At 42.2% G+C, this 16,060-nt stretch overlaps 1 protein-coding gene across 3 annotated transcripts in view; it reads right to left on the bottom strand.

The window, feature by feature from the left end:
• LOC124126337 overlaps positions 1–16,060 on the bottom strand; it is a 46,223-nt gene that overhangs the window by 10,762 nt on the left and 19,401 nt on the right. The window contains exon 1 of one of the 3 annotated variants that reach the window (XM_046489756.2): positions 15,229–15,380. The exons of the other annotated variants lie outside the window; for them this stretch is intronic. The gene's annotated coding sequence lies outside the window, so the exon portion shown is untranslated. Of the gene's footprint in view, positions 1–15,228; positions 15,381–16,060 lie in introns of those variants that run through there. 3 annotated transcript variants of the gene reach the window in all.

The following is a 16,060-nucleotide window of genomic DNA, read 5'->3' as shown; positions in this document are numbered from 1 at the left end:
AGACCCAGGAAGGACTTAAAGAAAGGGAAACCCAGGTTGTAATCCGAGGAAAGGAGACCAAGGAAGGACTTGAAGAAAGGGAAACCAAGGTTGTAATCCGGGGAAAGGAGACCCAGGAAGGACTTAAAGAAAGGGAAACCAAGGTTGTAATCAGAGGAAAGGAGACCCAGGAAGGACTTAAAGAAAGGGAAACCCAGGTTGTAATCCGAGGAAAGGAGACCCAGGAAGGACTTGAAGAAAGGGAAACCAAGGTTGTAATCCGAGGAAAGGAGACCCAGGAAGGACTTGAAGAAAGGGAAACCAAGGTTGTAATCCGAGGAAAGGAGACCCAGGAAGGACTTGAAGAAAGGGAAACCAAGGTTGTAATCCGAGGAAAGGAGACCCAGGAAGGACTTGAAGAAAGGGAAACCAAGGTTGTAATCCGAGGAAAGGAGACCCAGGAAGGACTTAAAGAAAGGGAAACCAAGGTTGTAATCCGAGGAAAGGAGACCCAGGAAGGACTTAAAGAAAGGGAAACCCAGGTTGTAATCCGAGGAAAGGAGACCCAGGAAGGACTTAAAGAAAGGGAAACCCAGGTTGTAATCCGAGGAAAGGAGACCCAGGAAGGACTTGAAGAAAGGGAAACCAAGGTTGTAATCCGAGGAAAGGAGACCCAGGAAGGGCTTGAAGAAAGGGAAACCCAGGTTGTAATCCGAGGAAAGGATGCCCAGGAAGGACTTAAAGAAAGGGAAACCAAGGTTGTAATCCGAGGAAAGGAGACCCAGGAAGGACTTAAAGAAAGGGAAACCCAGGTTGTAATCCGAGGAAAGGAGACCCAGGAAGGACTTGAAGAAAGGGAAACCAAGGTTGTAATCCGAGGAAAGGAGACCCAGGAAGGACTTGAAGAAAGGGAAACCAAGGTTGTAATCCGAGGAAAGGAGACCCAGGAAGGACTTAAAGAAAGGGAAACCAAGGTTGTAATCCGAGGAAAGGAGACCCAGGAAGGACTTAAAGAAAGGGAAACCCAGGTTGTAATCCGAGGAAAGGAGACCCAGGAAGGACTTGAAGAAAGGGAAACCAAGGTTGTAATCCGAGGAAAGGAGACCCAGGAAGGACTTGAAGAAAGGGAAACCAAGGTTGTAATCCGAGGAAAGGAGACCCAGGAAGGGCTTGAAGAAAGGGAAACCCAGGTTGTAATCCGAGGAAAGGATGCCCAGGAAGGACTTAAAGAAAGGGAAACCAAGGTTGTAATCCGAGGAAAGGAGACCCAGGAAGGACTTAAAGAAAGGGAAACCCAGGTTGTAATCCGAGGAAAGGAGACCCAGGAAGGACTTGAAGAAAGGGAAACCCAGGTTGTAATCCGAGGAAAGGAGACCCAGGAAGGACTTAAAGAAAGGGAAACCCAGGTTGTAATCCGAGGAAAGGAGACCCAGGAAGGACTTGAAGAAAGGGAAACCAAGGTTGTAATCCGAGGAAAGTAGACCCAGGAAGGACTTGAAGAAAGGGAAACCAAGGTTGTAATCCGAGGAAAGGAGACCCAGGAAGGACTTGAAGAAAGGGAAACCAAGGTTGTAATCCGAGGAAAGGAGACCCAGGAAGGACTTGAAGAAAGGGAAACCAAGGTTGTAATCCGAGGAAAGGAGACCCAGGAAGGGCTTGAAGAAAGGGAAACCCAGGTTGTAATCCGAGGAAAGGATGCCCAGGAAGGACTTAAAGAAAGGGAAACCAAGGTTGTAATCCGAGGAAAGGAGACCCAGGAAGGACTTAAAGAAAGGGAAACCCAGGTTGTAATCCGAGGAAAGGAGACCCAGGAAGGACTTGAAGAAAGGGAAACCAAGGTTGTAATCCGAGGAAAGGAGACCCAGGAAGGACTTAAAGAAAGGGAAACCCAGGTTGTAATCCGAGGAAAGGAGACCCAGGAAGGACTTGAAGAAAGGGAAACCAAGGTTGTAATCCGAGGAAAGGAGACCCAGGAAGGACTTAAAGAAAGGGAAACCAAGGTTGTAATCCGAGGAAAGGAGACCCAGGAAGGACTTGAAGAAAGGGAAACCCAGGTTGTAATCCGAGGAAAGGAGACCCAGGAAGGACTTGAAGAAAGGGAAATTCAGGTTGTTATCCGAGGAAAGGATGCCCAGGAAGGACTTGAAGAAAGGGAAACCCAGGTTGTAATCCGAGGAAAGGAGACCCAGGAAGGACTTAAAGAAAGGGAAACCCAGGTTGTAATCCGAGGAAAGGATGCCCAGGAAGGACTTAAAGAAAGGGAAACCCAGATAGGACCGTGACCGTAAGCCAATGACGCCAACACCGAGTCTCACTATCTGTTCATGACGTCATTCAGAAAGACTGTTTAAGCCCAGGCAACAGCCGGTTATTAATATACTTAGTATCCATTTTTCTCACCCAATCAATGTGAAAACCTACCACCATAATATATTGATTAAATATTATATATAATTCATTTTCATCATGGTTTTCATGCTGAGAATATAATATCACTTCCTCCCTAGACCCCCGATACATCAACACCCCATGACTCTAACGTATAATTTGAGGCTCTGTAGGAAACGGTTGACGATCAAATGAACCTACTGACCAATTCCCATGTTCAAGTTGCGTTATTAGTGTAGCTTATGTTTACCCCTTCTATTTAAAGACATAAAATGAAGTTGATTAATGACGATATGCGCCTTCCCTCTGAAAGAACTAAAGATGAACATCTATACTGACGAAACGCATAGCCAGTAATTAACACGAACAACACACAAGATGCAGTTTACCACGCGAATACTCACGATACATATCCAGGAATATAGAACGAGCACGGAGATATGTTCAACACACTGTATTCCAACCATTCCCGCCTTTCCCCCAATTCCATCACAACCATCGACGATATTTAACACGTGCAGCGTTCAAGAGTCTCGCGCTTGGCATCGATTAGGGAAGTCAGTGATCAAACCATGTAGAAAATATATTTTTTCAATTTCCACCTGGTCTGACACCAGGTGTATCCCGTGCAATACTCCCAGGGAATCAATCACGGAGCCTGTCCCCGAGCCTGGTCAGTTTCATGGACTGACATGTTTTGAATGTGAACACAAATTTATGAGCGGGCATATATCCTGTCATGTTCGCGGGTGGTCGATACGCGGAGCTAGAGTAAGACACTCACATAGCTGCTGCTACATTTGTCTTGGATTAACGTAACGGTTAGCGTTCAATGTTTGTAATGATCTGAGGTGTTCGATAATCGATCTTTCTCAGGATTTACTTCACCGCTTCTCAATGATTCAATAACACGTAAACAGTGTCGTTACACTCCGTGCCCCCTGGTTTTCAGTTATTTACAAGTTCCCTGCTTCTAACGAGTGCAAAGACATTAATCATTTGATTTGAAAAAAGAAAACCTAACATGGCATGCTAGTCAAGGTTAAACTAAATAGTTGGATATAGGATTTGGAAAAGGGGGTCGCGAATCGACTTGGTCGGGGGAGCAGTCAACATTTAGGTTCTTCCTTTAAGTGGCATTCAGAAGTCGGTATGATGAACAAGGGTGTAGTTCTATGAACATAATGATGTAGTTCTATGAACATAATGATGTAATTCTATGAACATAAGGATGTAGTTCTATGGACATAAGGATGTAGTTCTATGGACATAAGGATGTAGTTCTATGGACATAAGGGGCGATGGGGAAGCCTAGTGGTTAAAGCGTTCGCTCGCCAGGTCGACCCGGGTTCGATTCCCCACATGGGTACAACCTTTCTGGTGTCCTCCGCCGTGATAGTGCTAGAAAAGTGTTAAAGGCGGCATAAGACCATATCCACTCACTCTATGGATATACAACTTCCTTATAACAATGACTGCGACGTTTCGGTGTAGATACTAACATCGTTATCATCACTTGCTTGAAAACGATGTTAGTTATCTTCACCGAAACGTGTATCATCTTGTTAAAAAAACACGTAAGGTTTCTGAAAAGATGTATGCCATTGCTTTACACCGTTCGTTGGTAATTCTTGAGCAAAACGAACAAACAAATCTGCATTTAACGGACGGGAATTCACTGAATATATATATTGAAACCAACACATACTTTCACATACCTTTCAAGAATAATGCAAGGATACGTTGTTCTACAGTATGCACGGTATGTAGGTATCTGGGTAAGTGTGCCATGCTAATGTTGGCGGCATCTCTCTGTAATCAGCAGCAGTAAAAGATAGAAGCCAGGCCCGTTGGCTCTGAGAGAATATGAACGTGTCGATGTATCAGATAATCTGGACCAGTTCAACATATCAATACGCCTATGTCTAAAATGTTGGCAAAACAGCATCTTCCCCAAGCTCCTCACAGCGATAGTACGTTCCCGGAGCTCTCAGAGTGTAACGAAGGTGTCACGCGCTGGGAAGGAGCTTGCATCTTCCCAAGGCAAGGGAGTTAACTCCAGTGGAAACTTGACTTGTATAGCCAGTTAACTCCCTTGACTCGGGAAGATGGCAAAACAGTAGCTATAGGGGTCTCTTCTGTATAATGTCTGGAACACACATGGCAGACAACGCCTTCCCTGAAACGGCTTATCGTTGTATTAATGGTGAGCATACGGGGGTTCACACTGACCGGCTGTTATATTATTGAGGTAATTTAACGGAAATATATCCGAGGAAAAATAGTGAAATGGATCAGGTGGTCAGACTCGCTGACTTGGTTGATGGCTTCACGGTATTATTTACAAGGCGTCATATAGGTATAATACTGCTGAGTGCAGCGTAAAACAATACAAACAGCTGACACACCGTGATGAAGCAGAAATAAAGAACATCTCACACACCTCTCTCGCCAAACTATACTGGCGGCCAAAAGAAACGTTAACACTTAAAAAAGACCACAAGTTCAAACTAGATCAATGCACAACATATCGTCCAAAAATTACGTGCTCTTTGCAGAGAGTGATACACGTCCACGACACGTGTTTTTGTAGATAATGCGAAAAAGTGAAAATCACGTGCCGCTTGGGCAGCCGAAACTATACGTGCAATAAGGGAATATAAATTATACGAACGGCATGTCGGACATAATATAATATAAGAAACCACCACAGAAATGCCACGACTCACACCCTAACAACGCGAGCAGGCCCTGGGTTTGATACAGATGGAAGCTCTCCATGCCTATATTGCTAGAACGTTTGGTTGCTGCCGTGTTGCTGTCACTAACCTGATGCGACGTTATAAACAGACCGAGGAGACATCAGACAGGCCAAGAACAGGCAGGCCCAGGGTAACTACGCCCAGTGAAGACCGGTACTTGCGTACTTTGCATCTCCGGAATTGATTCTTGACATCAGTAACGGATGCCTTAGGGCTCAAGGAATAAGGGCTTATAGAGGACAGTTATTGACAGCGTAACATCGTCGTCATTGAGACTGTACGTCGATGGCATCGATATGACTGGCAGAGGGTCGTCTTCACTGATGAAAGCCGCTTCTTTCTCTTCAGAGCTGATGGGAGACAGCGTGTTTACCGCCGAAGAGGAGAATGAACGGCGACATGTTGCGTTCGTGCCGTGTGGTGGAGGGGGTGTTATAGTGTGGGGAGGAATTTGTGGGCAGGAGAGAACATCTCTGGTCAATGTTACGGGAATTTGACAGCTCAGTGTTACATGGATGACATTCTTCGTCCGATTGTCCTACCATTACTACACGTGGTGTCCCTTATTAGCATAACAACGCCAGACCCCATACAGCCCGAATCGTACACTTCTTTGCAGCCAACAACGGCTACGTGTTGCCGTAGTCTGCAAGTTCCGCAGACATGTCCCCCACAGAACGCATCGGGGATGTCACGGATCGTGTCCGACAGCGACCACATCCTCCAGCCAACCGACAAGAACTGATCCAGGTCCAAGGAAAATGGCAACGTATCCCATGTGACGTCGTCAGACATTCTGTGTGCCGGCGAGTCTTTGCGTGTCTTGTAGCAGGGGGTGGTCATACACGCTATTAATGTGACGTGTCATTGAACTTAAGCGACTTTAGATGTGTGTGCCCTTTAAGGTTGAAGGTTTATTTTTGCTACCACACCTCAATTCTGGCAACTGTCATGCCAATATCGCATGCTGTATGACTGTCATTTTAAATGTTGATTTCGTTGAGATTTTGATCTTTTCAATACATTTTACTTCATGCATCTATCTTTTGTGGTTTTAAACTAGAGTGATTTCAATCTATGGTAAAGTTTCTTTTGGCCGTCAGTTTACTTTGAGCAAATTCTAAGTATATGAATTAGAACGCCCGAAGTGATTAGTGAGTGAATATGGTTTTACGCCGCGTTTAGAAATATCCCAGCAATATCACTGCGGGGGACACCAGAAATGGGCTTCACACATTGTACCCATGTCGGGAATCGAACCCGGGTCTTCGGCGTGACGAGCGAACGCTTAACCACTAGGCACTAGGTGAAACCCACGAGTGAGTGATAATTATTGCCTAATGCCGCATTAGTAGTCACCTTTCAGTTATTCGCTGCTGTGAAACCCACGAGCACGGGTATGGTGCTGACAAACCTGGAAACATAATAAGGGCGAACGGGAATCTGACCACCCGTGCCTCTGTAGTTAGAGAAAAACATAAAGTCGATATGGCGATATTAGAAAAGGATTCTTGATGATGATATAGTCACATCGTCTTAAACGTTATGTCGAGATAACAGAGTTCGATTTAACGAGTTTTCACTTTACTCTGAATCCCTCCATTGAAGAAAACATACGATACATCAACATCTGACTGAATCTTCTTTGTACTTATACACATAAAGCCCCTCAAAGGTCACTGCTTACACCTCTCAAAGGTCAGACATTTAGTTCGATGACTTTTATAGAACCCTATGTAGTTTCCAAGCAGACAGTCTGGAGAAAGTCCCAGCACTTCAGCATTGCCGGGCAGGGAAGATAGGGCATGGTTTCGTTATAATGGCGGCTTCAGAGTAAAGTGGATAAATATCGGCCACTTGGTCTTACGAAGCCAGGTTCTTAGTTAAACAAATATTTCTCCATTGTAGAGAAACAATAGAATTGCATTTTAGAATGGGTTAAGAGTTTTTACGGACTTAAGAATGTTTGAATTATTAATTTACGTTCAAACAAACTCAATCTGGAATTTAGCAATAACGGTACATAAGCTCGGTGAATAGACAAGCCGTCTGATACTTTCATTCTAAAGTCATGACTTGGTCCACACGCTCACGATCTCTTCTCATTTGCGTATTAGTGATCGAAGCGGCGTTAAACTCACTCACTTATTCACTTTAGGGCTAAACCAATTTTGTATATGCGCTGGGGAATAAAACACGTGAAAATATTACACGCCTTGTTTGTGCTTAGTGTAGTCGGAATCGTACAATGGACAGCTTCGAGCAGAGATAACGTATGGAAAGGTTTTTGTCTTTTTTATTTGTGTTATAATTATATTTTTGTTTTAAATTAAAAATCGCATCAAATGACCGACACGGTCTACGTAATGACGCTTTCGCGTTTGAATACATTCATCATTTCCTTCCCACACATATTTAAGCACAATCTTATTTCACCAGATCTTATATTTACGTGATACAATCTTGCACAACACATTTATTGTATTATATCATTTCTTACCTTATGGGGGGCACGGGTGGCCCAGTCATCTTAGGCGCCGCGATTCGCTGTGCAGAGTTGCGTCCCTTGGACACGCCAGAAACCTATGATTGTGGGTTCGAATCTCGGTTCGCCCCAATTATGTTTCTAGGTTTGTCAGCACCATACCCCTGCTCGTGGGTTTCACCGAAGTGGTAAACGTCTGAGACCTGCATCAGTTCGGGCTTTCCTCCCACATTAAGCTGACACGCCGTGATATGACTGGAATACTGTTAAAAGCGGCGTTAAATCCAACTCACTCACTCACTCTTACCTCATGGTCATCTTGTTTTCCTGGAACTGTTTAAAGGAAAATCGTGTATCCATGTTCAATCCATGTATTAGCGGGCAAATAACACGCATAGTCTTTTCCCATAAAACACCTGTTCGGTCATTAGAAGTAGGCTGTGGTATAACACCTGTTCCGTCAGAAGTAGGTTGTGGTATAATATGTGTTCCGTCATTAGAAGTAGGCTGTGGTATAACATGTGTTCCATCATTGGAAGTGGAGTGTCATGTCCAACCCATTATCTATTTGTTGATTAAACAGACAATCAATCACTCCAACGGACGCTGTGTGCCGTGTACACTCGCAAGTACTCGCTGATACCAGAACAACCCACATTTACACCGTTAGAATTAAATTACCTGTACAGGCAGTCAATCAATTTCAGGAGAAGAGGGGTATGGGGGCTGCCTAAAGCTATTAATCAATATTAAAACAATCATCGATACGTTCTAATCACACCGAGGGAGGAACGCGTAACAGCCTTATTGCATTTGAGGGTTATGTAAGTTATAAATCATTATACTTTTAAACGTTTTCTATTTTCTTTTGCCCTGATATGTCAATATACCAACTATTAACAACCCCTAACACACGACAAACATTTAGAGACACCGTACGATTGTTTCTTAGGGACAACAGGCTCCAGATAATATTGACCTTTAGAGCAACCCAATTTCACAAAGTGCCAAACTCAAAATCAAACATTGATCTGCATTAGTTCTATATTATACTGATGAAGCGAAACTTTCTTGTCAAACAATCAAAGCATTTTAGTTCAAGGAGAACAGATCGTCATCAAGATAATCAAGATGATCAAGAGGTTTTAACATCGGGTAGTCACCAGGCGATTTTATTGTAACATCCAGCAAAATTTGATCGCGAAATAAAGAGGGATCATCGGGCTAAAGTAATAACCAAACGTATAGCGATTGAAGAGCCAGTGTCTAGGCAATGAGTACTGTACAGGATTGAAACCTTTGGTAAATGTTTTTGCATTGTTAATATATGTCAGACTTACTTGAGTCTTTTGTCGATTGCCGTGACGCATTACTCAGACGTCCGGTAAAACATGTCTTTCTGTTCGAGGGGGCAAGTTCCCGGTGTAATCAATACTGGAATACCTTATACTCTTTGTGGAAAAGATTACACAGGCTCTAGTTGATCTGTCGGTGAATGAGCCAACCACTGGGGATTATTGTCTATGGGATAGTTGTTTGTGGATGAAGCCGATTTTAACATAGGGCTATTTCAACAACGTGGATAAGCTAAGGCTGAACAACCCTTCTTCTTCTGAAGGGACTCGCTTGGCCCAATCGCCTAAGGTGCTGCAATTCGCTGTGCCGAGTTGCGTCCCTTTGGCATACCAGACACCTATGATCGTGGTTCGTTCGACCTGATTATGTTTGTCAGCACCATTCCCGTGCTCGTTGCTTTCACCAAAGTCGTAAACGTCTGAGACCTGCTTCATTTCGACTTTCCTCCCACATCAAGCTGACACGCAGTGGTATACATTAGGTACTATTCAAAGCAGCATCAAGCTCACATCTGAGTCACCTGTGAAGATCCGGGTTAGAATAGGTCTTCAGCAACCGATGCTATTGTTTATTTGTTTGTTGTTTAACGCCGCACTCAGCAATATTCCAGCTATATGACGGCGGTCTGTAATTAATCGAGACTGGGCCAGACAATCCAGTGACTGACATCATCTACGCGATTGGAATTGATGACATGCATTAACCAAGTCAGTGAGCCTGACCACCCGATCCGTTAGTCGCCTCTTACGACAAGCATTGGTCTGGAGTGAGTGAGTGAGTTGGTTGGTTTAACGCTTGGTGTGGCAGGGAAGCCCGAAGTGGTGGAGATGTCCACGTTTACCACATTGTTGACATCAACGAGCACGGATGTGCTGTCAGAATCATAATCTGTGCGAACCTGAGATTCAACAAAACAAGCAAATCCTGACATAATTAAGGGACGCAACTCTTCAATTCGTAATAGTTCCCTTGACGACTTCATTTGTCCCATTAGATTCGATGGTAGATATGCTATTAAAGATTACAAAAATACACTGCTCTATAAAATGTATCTTGCATAATTTAATGTGGCTATTTGTCAGTCGCACAAAGGGAGACAAATGCAGTCGTGATTTGATATTACAGGCACGTCTTAATCAAATGTGATTTATCAGTTTGAAGTAATCTTCTACTGACGATGACAATCCAGCAGGACATGGTGTCACTGGGATATATGGGCTCTCCGCGGATCTCAGTCCCAATATTACACTCAGACTAACGACTAAATGACAATCACGTCACACTTGGATCTCGGTCGGCCCATTCGTCACCACTCGGCCCTTTCCGTAACTTTCAAGAAGACTCGCCCCCTTATCGACAAACCAACCTGAATGCGCGTATGGCTTCAAGTACTTTGGTCAAAGAATCCCTCAGGAATAATTTTTGATTATACATATGTCTTGCATCCAAAAATATACCCTAGATACAGTTAAACGTGTTCAATCATACTATATAAATACCGTAAGTCCCGATCTGTTTTAAAAGCAGGAATATATATGACATGGGAAAAATATACGTGAATCATTACGCAACGAGATGACAACTACAGAGCTCCAGATAAGCTTTTGGTGTTGTGGGTATTTTACCCATGCATTTTAAAATCATTGCTATCAGCTATTCTATCTGGGTATTCAAATTTCTGTTACCCACTAGTTTCTACACATGTGGGTATTTAAGTTAAATATTTAAAAACACTATTCATCTAGTCCCTGCAAACTGGTGTTGTGTGGGTTCGAGAGCTTTATAGGACTCAAAAATACCACGATACTTCCACAAGAAAGTGTGATGGCAAATGATCATGATGTAACTGTCATCGTGGAGTTTTGCAAGGTTGACGGAATGTCCGTTTATAATTTCAAAAGAAGTTGCTGATTTGCCAATCGAATACGCAGGGTTACTTCACAATATTTTGAATATACGCACAAGTTTTATTTTTGTAGCGTATCTGTAATGTTCGTTGCGTATTTGATACGCTTGGATATTATTTTACTGCGTATTTGTGCATTTCTGATGCGTTTTTTACGCAGATACGCAGCTTATCTGGATCTCTGCAACTATGCCTGTCTGTGCCTAGACGCAACCCAGTCGCAAAAATGGCCACGAGAGGGGCACGAGTCTCTATTCGGCTTGTCACGGAATAACACGTGTTGATCACGAGGTGTCGTCACTCAAGAGCGACATTTGAATTTTTAGACTGAACGCGAGAGCGACATACGGTAATGTTTGTTTCTTTGTTTGTTGTTAAACGCCGCACTCAGCAATATTTCAGCTATATGACGGCGGTCTGTAAATAATCGAGTCTGGACCAGACAATCTAGTGATTGACATCATATTTCATAACGCCAACGTGTTGCGCTTTCGGAAGTATACGGTGAGAGCACTGAGGATGCGAACCCAACAACTCAAGTCATCCAGCACACCACTTAATTTGTCTTGGCATCCAATTTTCACATGACCACGCCTGCTAATACGTTTTGGGCTAAATATATATTGATTTGTCACCACTTTCAGGAAACAAAGAAAAAAGATGGATTTCAACTTTGAACTCTCAGCATCCCCGAACCAGATAAACATGTCATGGCATCCAGTGTGCTGCACTGCGGCATCCGTGATAGCATTTAACAGGGCTGGGCATCCGGAACAAGAATATGATTCCCGTTTAAATGTTTATGATCAAATATAACCAAAAAAAGGAAAATTCTTTGGTTTAAGATTCTATGTTGAAATATAACTATCGTCTTGGCTGCTTGCAACTTGTGACAAATCAGTAACATATTATTAAGCCCTAAACCTATGAGCACGCATGTTCATGCATTCTATGTGAAATCCCATTCTAATTTATATGTCGTATTGAGAAGCACTGAAATAACTTCAAGGTTTACTTACAATAATGAAAACGGCAAGGGCTGGAAGAAATATCCAACGGCCGTGCACACCATGATTTCAGCTGGTCTGAATTCAAATTCCACGAGTATTCCTTATAAACATGTAACTAATGGCACTGGTATTAACCATTCCAAGATACGCGGCGTCTTTCATATCCCTCCGCACATGCAATGATAGGCCAATCACACACTTCAGAAAGATGGCCGCCGTCTTCTGGGACAAAGGGGGAGCCCTCTGTTTGAACTTCATCAAATTGTAAGAGGTTTTGTGTTGCCCTCTCATTATGATGAATAGGAGAAGACAGCGTCAGAGGTATCTCATATCAATAAAAACTTTAAATATAGGCACAACGGTCATGTATAGTTGTGATTAATCGGTCGCCTGGGCACAGAATCTTAAGAAACAAATTTATTGAAACACTTGGCATTGACATACAGTTCATTATGTGTCATGTCTATGCCTCTCCGGATTATTGTTACGTTTACACGGCTGTTAATATCAGATTAGATTCCTGAACTTTGATACATTGTTAACGGCAGGTACCAGTACATATAGATTAAGGACAGCCAGTAGGGAGGCTGGTTTATTCAGTGAATGGTTATTTAGCTTATCAACTTATCCCCTTCAATACATATTGCCCTATTAGACGGATTAGCTGTTAGGAGAATAGTATTTGGCATTTGGGGGAATTAGGACATGTCCCTGTTGAGGTCATCCGAGGTCAAGTGACTTTTAACATGACAAATATATATAATGGTAGAATATATCATAGCTATTAATTAACTTTTCCTTTGAAGAAGAATCTCGAAGGTTGATATCGTGCGATTAAGTGCAGAGAGGGTACACAGGTTCACATCTATATTAAATAAGTGACATGGCTTCAGTATCAGATGGTGTTAGCATGGCTGGATGTAATCTCACAAAGAATCAGTATTATGCAACCGACTTTGCAAAACGGGATAGATATAATTTTTGCTACGTGTTAATTTCTTCTGACCAGCAGACCTTTGTTATTTCAGTAAAACAGATTTTTTTATTACAAAAGATCAAAAACATTTTCATTTTTCTGCATAAACAGTCTTAAAGTGAAGTCAATAAAAAGAACACATATAAGTGAGTGGTTGAGTTGGGTTTTACTACGCTATGAACATTATTCCAGTGACATCATGGCGCGTCAGATTAATTGCATGGGAGGCAAACTGATGCGTCCGAAGACGTTTACAAATTTAAAAAAACACAGAAGTGTGAGTATGGTACTTAGAAATTTTGAAATTCAAGCCCATTATTAAAGGATTCTGGCGCATCAAATGTACGCATGTCTTGTCGTATTGACCAGTCATGTAATAAACAGGAATGAGGACTCCCAACAACGTAATACGATGTTTATCAGGCCTCAACGATCAGCAAGATGCATGTCATCGATCCCAATTGCGTGGATCGATGCTCATGATGTCAATCACTGGATTGTCTGGTCCAGACTCGATAATTTACAGACCGCCGTCATATAGCTGGAATATTGCTGAGTGCGGCGTTAAACAACAAACCAACCAACCAACCTATTCTATCCTGGATCTTCACGGGACCCATGAAGTCTGCAAATATAGCTAGGCGACTATATATGCTTGTCGTAAGAAGCGACGGGATCGGGTGGACAGGCTCGCTGACTTGGTTGATGCATGTCATCGTATCCCTATTGCGTGATTCGATGCTCATGATGTCAATCATTGGATTGTCTGGTCCAGACTCGATTATTTACAGACAGCCGTCATATAGCTGGAATATTGCTGAGTGCGGCGTTAAACAACAAACAGCAAATGTTGAGGACGCTCGCTTGTCTACACAGTTCCTGTTATGTCGAATCATCGTTGTCTATTCAGAAATTCAACTTGCATTCGAAGATGTGTCCAGTATAAGCTCTTATATTTCGAATCGAGGTTATACTCGAAGTCACCTATCATCTCATATCATTATCCCAACACCCAACACGATCATTCGACTTCCAAACTTCGAGACAACGAAATTGTGTAGGTCTAAAAACACATTCAGTTGATACTTTCCCAGTACCTCTGTTAAACAATCCACAATCAATGTCAGTCAGAGCTCTTTATCTATCTCCATTAAACTCAATCATGTTATTTGATAGGCACAGTACATGCATACAATTTGATTTTTGTAAGCCTGGGCACTTGGCTGTGATATATCACTGCACCAGTTCACCGCTCTATTCACGGCCTAGCGACACCTCTGTTGAGCTACACCTTAGGCCTATTCACATATGAATACATTTCTTGACGTTTAGTGTTGGTAATTCATTTCGTTGTGCCTCGGGCAGTTAGAGTGGTACTGTAGATTCACTTTGTGTAAAGAGGGACTGGTATGAATACATTTCTAGGCTTATTAATACAAAAAAAATCGAGAACTATGTTCCTTTGAAAAAATATACATATATAATTTGTTTTTAAAAAAACATAACCATTTAAGTAAGTCATTAACAATGAGATGGGTAAATGCCTAATAGTATCATTATATTCTTAACAAAAAACGTAGGGGGTCACGAATATTTAGGGGGATATTTTTGTGTCGTGAAGATTGATCACAACACAATTTCATGAAAATATCCTCCAATTTCGTTATCCTTACCTTGTTTTGTTCAGTATAGATATGTTATTGTAGTTATATGAGGCTGGTCATGTTTTATATTTGGAGGTGAGCATATTCGTTTGGACAGGCAAATGTTTTATGTCAACAATGTTCCAAAATGTTTCAATGTGTGTATGAATATTTATTTACTTTTATTTAACGCATTCGGTAATATTCCAGCTACATGATGGAATCTGTAAAGAGTAGACCAGACAATCCAGTGATTGACATCATTAGCATCAATCCACGCAACTGGGACACGATGACAAATCGACTACTAGTATGTCACGGAGCCTGACCATCCTGTGTTTTATTCACAATCGGTTTTAATTTATTAGAACTGTTTTCAATTAGAACATATTCGCTCGATCATAAGAAGCGTTGAATGAGGCTATTAACACGCACACTTAGTCCTTCCTCTTTCCTTTTGCATCTTATAATAATAATCATAATCATAATAATAATAATAACCATCATCATAATAATAATACACTCTTTAAAACACCGCTAACACCATTTTACCCCGGACAGGGGATCAGTGTGCACACGATTTGTTCTTTCTCAGCTCCCTGGGGAGTATGCAACCCAAGCAGCTTGCAAGGCGCTAGAAGGTTACCAGAGATTAACCTCAATATCAAATAATAACGTATAACCTTGACAATATACCATCCAGCAAACTAACCAGGGTCTTACCTTAACCTTTACCTCAGTGGACGAATGCTACAACTGCATCAACTCCCCTCCATCAGCTTCCCATCAAATATCAGCTGGGTGGTTGCACGCCCATCAAAAACATTAATCACCAGTCAGGTTTCTACTAATCGGTCCTCTTAGCTTACAAACTCCACATTAAGAAAGTAGTCGGAGCGACTTTCAAGCTCGGCTGACTCCGTGGTCTGATCGACAAATTCCGATAATGATCGTTGCGATTTTTATTGTGCCGTTCTCATTGCGCTTTGTGGCTACCGCTCAGTGATTGTATGATAGTATCAAACATACCCGACACGTCGGTGACTAAAAGATCAGAGGTTAAAGGTTAACTGCTGAAGGTCAATGGGCGTATTGTATGTATTTCTACTGAATGGTAACAATCTATGTATGCATGATGTGGAAGCAGATTTATAGATATTTGTTAATTACGCTTCCACACTTTAACAATATGCAACACTCTAATACAGACAGTCATTCATGTATATGGGCAAATTGGCCATGTTTGCACCCATCCCTCCCTCCCTACAACGTTGCCAAAATTAGTTTCTTGAGCGTTTCTCTTTACTTAAAAGCAACAGAACGTGAACGCAGCAAAAATAATTCACAATTAATATTTCGCTTTTAGTTCAACAAAATCATTAAAGCCCTGTCGTGTCACTGGATTGTGTGGTCTATCAGTGCCGTGAAAGTGCTGGTTAAAAAGGGAGTCTAGAAAGGCTGACGCTGTTGTTGTAGCAATCAGATTCATTTTTAAAAACATTCAAACCCAATCAATAGTCGTGTAAACATGATTGCAGTCACGTATCGCTGGTCA

Source organism: Haliotis rufescens, unplaced genomic scaffold (assembly GCF_023055435.1).
Source record: "Haliotis rufescens isolate VD_foot unplaced genomic scaffold, xgHalRufe1.0.p SCAF_5, whole genome shotgun sequence".
NCBI lineage: Eukaryota > Metazoa > Mollusca > Gastropoda > Lepetellida > Haliotidae > Haliotis > Haliotis rufescens.
The sequence above is the reverse complement of the archived record's forward strand: the minus strand, read 5'-3'. Positions and strand labels throughout refer to the sequence as shown.